The sequence below is a fragment of the Schistocerca americana genome, chromosome 3 (assembly GCF_021461395.2).
Source record: "Schistocerca americana isolate TAMUIC-IGC-003095 chromosome 3, iqSchAmer2.1, whole genome shotgun sequence".
NCBI classification, from domain to species: domain Eukaryota; kingdom Metazoa; phylum Arthropoda; class Insecta; order Orthoptera; family Acrididae; genus Schistocerca; species Schistocerca americana.
The window spans coordinates 795,818,516-795,825,340 of NC_060121.1; the positions used below are offsets into that span (position 1 = coordinate 795,818,516).

Below are 6,825 nucleotides of genomic sequence, written 5' to 3' on the forward strand. Positions count from 1 at the left end.
TCTTTAGTTACAAGTAACTTACACCACCGATACGACACAATCTTTCCAGCTAAAAACTCCAACAGTATCCTGAGATACATTAAAAACTTTATGACAATTCTTCTTCCATCTACCGATGCATTATCTCCAGCTGACGATATCATAGCTATGCCGCCTTCACAGCAATTTCTTTCTAATAATCCACCGTCTGCAATATAAAATTTGCCGTTACTGAGTCGTACCTCACCAAACACACACTCGCTTTCAGACAAGTTGGCATTTACCTCTGTCTCCATTATACATTTCCTCTTCTCAGACTCCCTGCTACTTTATTATTTTCCCTCCAAAAGTGAATATGCTCCTGCCTTACAATGACTGACGTCTCATCAACAACATTGTCCTCACATCCATCCTACAACATCCACTCATAATTTATGTTCCCGTCAAGAGTCATCGGTTCACTTTCATTTACTCTTAACCCATATTCTGTTCCCATTAGACTGTTCATTCCATTCAACAGATTCTGCATTTCTTTTTCACTTTCGCTGAGGATAGCCAATCTTAACAGTGATATCCCTTCACCTCGAATTTTAACCACCGTTTGAACCTTTATTTTATTTCCGTCGTTAGTTCTTCAACAGGGGGGAAAAATTACATCCCTGTCCTACACCTTTCTTAATCCATGCACATGGTTCTTGGTCTTTCAGTGTTATTATTCCCTCTTGGTTTCTGTACAGATTGTATATTACCCGTCTTTCCTTACAGCCTACCCATATTTTTCTCGGAATTTCTACATTGTGTTATAGATCTCTTTTTCCAGGTCGACAAATCCTGTGAACTTGTCTTGATTTTTCTTCAGTCCTGATTCCATCAAAAGCCGCAACATCAGATCTGCCTCTCTGGTTCCTTTATGTTTACTAAAGCCAAATTGATCGTCATATAACAAATCATCAACTTTCCTGTTTATTGCATTAGTAAGTGCCTTGTATTTCTGCATTCCTGAGTTTCGCCGAACAGTTTTGCATTTCCTTCTTTTGTAGACCAACTGAAGTATTTCCTCTGTTACTCATAGTTTCTTCACAGTTACTTTCTTTGTACCCATGTTTTTCTTTCCAACTTCAGCGATTGCCCTTTTTAGAGACGACCATTAAACTTCAAATGAGCTGCCTCACAGGGCTGTTGATTACGCCAGTATCTATAGCCTGAGACAACTTCAAGCGTATCTCTTCATTCCTTATTATTTCCGGATCCCACTTCTTTGCATATTGTTTCTTCCTGACTAGTCTCTTAAATTCAACCTACTTTTCATCCTTATTAAATTGTGATTTCGGTTTGCTCCTGGGTAGGCCTTACAATCTAATACCTAATTTCTGAATCTCTGTCTCACCATGATATAATCTACCAGGAATGTCCCGCCTTTTCCAAGTATACCTCCTCCTCTTATGATTCTTGAACAGAGTATTTGCTATTATCATCTGAAAGTTATTGCAGAACTCGATTAGTCTTTCTCCTGTTTCATTCCTGCTATCAAGCCAATATTCTCCAGGAATACTTCCTTCCATTCCGTCCACTACAGCCGCGTTCCAATCCCCTATGACTATTAGATTTTCATCTTCCTTTACATACTTAATCATCCGTTTATTATGCTCGTTTACTTTTTCTATCTCTCCAACTTCTGCTTGCGATGTCGGCATGTATACCTGAACTATTGGTGTCTGTGGTGATTTTCTGTCGATTCTAATGAGAACAATCCTATCACTGAACCGTTCACAGTATCTCACTCGCTGTCCTGCCTTATCATATCATATCTACTCCCGTTATTTAATTTTCTGCTGCTGTTGATGTTATCCTTTATTCGCCTGACCAGAAATCCTTGTCTTCTTTCCATTCACTCCACTACCCCCCACTATCCCTCTGCATTCTCATGCCGTTGATGATTGTTGATTCATCTACCTTTAAGGGAAGTTTCCCACACCAAGGACAAGAGAGTACACTGAACCTCTGTCCGTTCCTCCTTCCACTTTCACAAAGCCGTTTGCAGAATGAGGGTGACTTCTTATGCTGGAAGTTTTAGGCTGCTATAGCTGATATTTTTTATTCAAAATTTAAGCAGTGGTGGGTTTCGAACCCGGCATCGATGACGCTACCCCTACATCACCTACATCACTAAAACTGATATACTAGATAGTTCCTTATCTGCTTCCTCCGTTGATTCAACCTACCTCAACCACGTGCAGTTTCACAGCTGTCTCTCTTCTAGATACACAATTTTCCATACTTACACTCGAACTATCTTTCTCTTCCCTCGAATAAAACACTAAAACTCAGCCGCATATCTTCCTTATCTAAATTATAAGTTTTTTCTTGTAACTTTTGTGCGTTCTCTTTTCTGCTGTGCCACTTGAAATAGCTACAAAATTTGTCTCCCTTCCTAATAATATGCATTTCCGGCATTTGAACCTTATCTATCACATTATTACACAAACACCGGGTTCGATTCCCGGCGGGGTCAGGGATTTCCTCTGCCTCGTTATGACTGGGTGTTGTGTGATGTCCTTAGGTTAGTTAGGTTTAAGTAGTTCTAAGTTCTAGGGGACTGTTGACCATAGATGTTAAGTCCCATAGTGCTGAGAGTCATTTGAACCATTACACAAACATAACTCCTTCCTTTACAAGTCCGTTTCCTCGTCGATTTATCTTGCTACCCTCGGGAATGAGACGCGAAGAAAATCAGTTTTTCCAACTAGTGTCTCGGTTTTGCGGTCCGTGATTCGTTGGTCCCTGAATGATATGCTTCAGATCCTTATATCTTTTACAACTCTTACGTTCTTGAAAATTCTTGTGATTATCACCAACCCGATCCCCAGTAAATCACTTAGTTCCCGTTCTCGGTGCGTTGCTTTGTTAATGACCTGGTTCTCGACAATAGTTTTGCATTTTATGTTTTTAACGTGAGATTCACTAATTTTTCCCCTCTTATTATCACCTTTTGATCCCCTGTAACGTATGCAAATCCTATTTGCTGTTCCTGCCGCTCTATTATACCACTATTTTTTCTCGCAATATTATTTTCACATTTTACAATTCCAGTGTGAAAAGCCATTTCCGTATCCAACATTTTATCACAATTTTGATTTTCAGTGCCTCGTAATCCATATTTGCGATTCCTGCTGCGCTGCTTCGCCAATGTCTCTGTCCTCCATATCGTTTTTCCTTTCTACTAGTTCAATCTGGAAATCAGTTATGACCGTTACTTCGCTGCTTGCCTGCATAGTCACCTCCTCAGGTGTGTTTTGCTTAGGCAGACAGATATCCACATCGCTAAATACCTCATCGTACATGTCCGAAAGAACAGACACCTTATCCATATAAATATATAGTTCTGGCAATACCGGTCATGACCTCCTTCTTCTGTGCGGATGCACACATATTTCCGGAACTCTAACGGGACTTGGTCAAAATCTCTTCCACGAGTAATGAGGGTGTTGGGGTGGGACCCTACGAATGTAGTGTGTGGATATACAAGGTAAGAATGTGGGTCTCGCGGTAGGCGTGCGCGAGACAGACCCTGCAGTCGCACTATCCTCTGTGCCCTCGGTGGCTCAGATGGATAGAGCGCCTGCCCCGTAAGCAGGAGATCCCCGGTTCGAGTCCCGGTCGGGACACACATTTTCACCTGTCCCCGTTGATATATATCAACGCCCGTCAGCAGCTGAAGGTATTAATATAATTCCAATACTCATTCGAGGTGGTCGATGGATGACAATCAAACAACTCGCTGCTCAACTGACCTCTATGTTGGTAGTGCTGCACCGCATCCATCTGTTGGGGCAGTTAAATATATGCGCCCGCTGAACTCGTTGCCACTTAATAGAAGACTATGTTTGGACCAATGAAGGATGCATCTGCATCTACATCATACTGTGCAAGCCACCTAATGGTGTGTGGCGGAGGGTACTTTTCATACCACTAACTAAGCCATCCATCGCTGTTCCATTCGCGAATAGTGAGTGGGAAGGATAATTGTCACAAGTCTCTGTATTGACTCTAATTTCTCAAATTTTCTCGTCATGATCATTACGCGAGACGAATGTGGGGGGAAATAATATGTTATCCGACTCTTCCTGGAAAATGCTCTCTCAAATCTCTCCGTCATGCACAACGCCTCTCTTGTAGCGTCTGCCAACGGAGTTTGTTGAGCTTCTCCGTAACGCTCTCGTGCCGACTAAACGATACCATGACGAAACTTGCCACTCTGCGTTAGATCTTCTCTGTCAGCCATATGTGGTAGCGACCTAAGATAGATGAACAATACTCAAGAATCAGTTGAACAAGGGCCTTATAAGCCATTTCCTTCACAATGACCTACATTTCCTTAAGATTATTCCTATGAATCTGGGTCCGGCATCTGCGTTTACCTCTATATGTTTTATGAGGTCATTCTGGATACTTGGTTCAAATGGCTCTGAGCACTATGGGACTTAACTTCTGAGGTCATCAGTCCCCTAGGACTTAGTACTACTTAAACCTAACTAACCGAAGGACATCACACACATCCATGCCCGAGGCAGGATTCGAACCTGCGACCGTAGCGGTCGCGCGGTTCCAGACTGTAGCGCCTAGAACCGCTCGGCCACACCGGCCGGCTTCTGGATACTTACTCCGAGATATTTTACAGCAGATACTGTTTCCAGCGGTTTGTCATCAATAGTGTAGCTATACAGTAGTGGATTCTTTTCCTATGTATGCGCATTATGTTACATTTATTTTCGTTCAGGGTCGACTGCCTGAGCCTGCACCATTCATCAATCCTCTGGAGGTCATTCTGCAAATCGTTACTATCTTCTGGCGTTGCTACTTTGTTATACACAACCGCATCATCTGCGAACAGCCTTAGAGGGCATCCGACGCTTTCTGCTAGATATTTTATCTATATTGTAAACAGTAGAGCTCCTATCATGCTTGCTTTGGGTACTCCGGAAATTACCTTTACGTCTGTCAATTTTGTTCCATTAAGAGCGATGTGTTGGGTTCTGCCTGCAGAAAACTCATGAATCCAGTAGCAAATCTACTGCGATACTCGATAAGCTCGTATTTTTTTCGCTAAGCGGCAGTTTAGATCACACTTTATATTGTTCTGAGGACGTATAACTGTATATTATTTGCAGTCGTTTTTCACAGAGATATTTTCTTTCTGTCTTTACTGAATACAGTAACTGGATTCATTATATGCTGTGTTATGAAATGAAGATGCTGTTGCAGTTGATTATATTGTTTATGACTACAGACCTATTTTGGGGTGAATGCCATCTTCTCATTATACGAGGCGTGTTTTTTAAGTAAGTACCGTTTTTCCACATCGCTGCCGCAGCGCTGCGGTCGGCGTTCTGCGCATGTGCGCTGGGTACTTACATATGTTGTCTACGCACTGACGCCATTACAGTCTAATTCTTCCTCGTTTACGTTGTGTACTGAGGGTTTAAGATGCCTCCGATAATCATGAGTCCCGCCGACTGTGAAGTACGGGCTGTTATAAGATTTCTTAGTGCTAAAGGCCTAAAAGCGATGGATATTCATCGTGAGATCTGTGCGGTTTACGGAGAAAACATTTTGAGTGATGGAATGGTAAGAAAGTGGGTGAGAGCATTTAAAGATGGCCGCACAAATGTGCATGATGAACAACGGATTGGGCGTCCTTCGGTCGTTAATGAAAATTTGGTGCAGGAAGTGGACAATAAGGTGAGAGAAAACAGATGCTTTACGATTTCCTCCTTGCGGGATAACTTTCCTAATGTTTCTCGTAGTGTTTTGTATGGCATTGTCACCGAGCACTTGAGTTACCGAAAATTGTGCGCACGTTGGGTACCGAAAATGTTGACGGATGTGCACAAAACCAACGTTTAGACAGTGCATTGACTTTCCTTGAGCGGTACCACAACGACGGTGATGATCTCTTAAGCCAAACTGTTACGGGCGATGAAACATAGGTGGCCTACATGACACCAAAATCAAAGCAACAGTCCATGGAATGGTGGCATTCAGATTCATCCAGAAAAGTGAAGTTTAAGCGGCCGGCCGCGGTGGCCGTGCGGTTCTAGGCGCTTCAGTCCGGAACCGCAGGACTGCTACGGTCGCAGGTTCGAATCCTGCCTCGGGCATGGATGTGTGTGATGTCCTTAGGTTAGTTAGGTTTAAGTAGCTCTAAGTTCTAGGGGACTGATGACCTAAGATGTTAAGTCCCATAGTGCTCAGAGCCATTTGAACCATTTTTTTTAAGTTTAAGCAAACAATTTCTGCCCGGAAAACACTTGCACAGATTTTTTTGGGACAGATAAGGAGTATTGCTTGTGGAATTTCTGTCTCGTAATGAGACAATCAATCCAGCAGCTTACTGTATGACATTGCAAAATCTGCGCCGTTCAATTCAGAACAAAAGATGAGGCAGGTTGAGCAAGGGCATCGTTTTGCTGCAAGACAATGCCTGTCCGCATGTGGCGAATCAGACCCAAGATCTCATCACATCTTTTGATGGGAAACTCTAGATCATCCTCCTTACAGCCCCGATCTTGCGCCCAGTGACTACCATCTGTTCCTGCACTTGAAGAAACACCTGGGCGGCCAGCGTCTTCAAGACGATGACGAAGTGAAAACCGTCGTGATGCAGTGGTTAACAAGTCATGCGGCAGCCTTGTATGAGGAGGGTATTCAAAACTGGTACAACGTTATGACAAGTGCCTCAATATTGACGGAAATTATGTAGAAAAGTAGATTAAGGTACAGGCTTTCATGTAAAAATAAAATTATTGAGATATCTTAGCACGTCTTTTTTTAATTTCAAAACGGTAC

At 42.6% G+C, this 6,825-nt stretch overlaps 1 non-coding gene across 1 annotated transcript; it reads left to right on the forward strand.

The window, feature by feature from the left end:
• Positions 1–3,569: 3,569 nt before the first annotated feature.
• Trnat-cgu lies at positions 3,570–3,644 on the forward strand. Its single transcript has one exon. It is a non-coding gene; the product is annotated as a tRNA-Thr (tRNA).
• Positions 3,645–6,825: the final 3,181 nt, after the last annotated feature.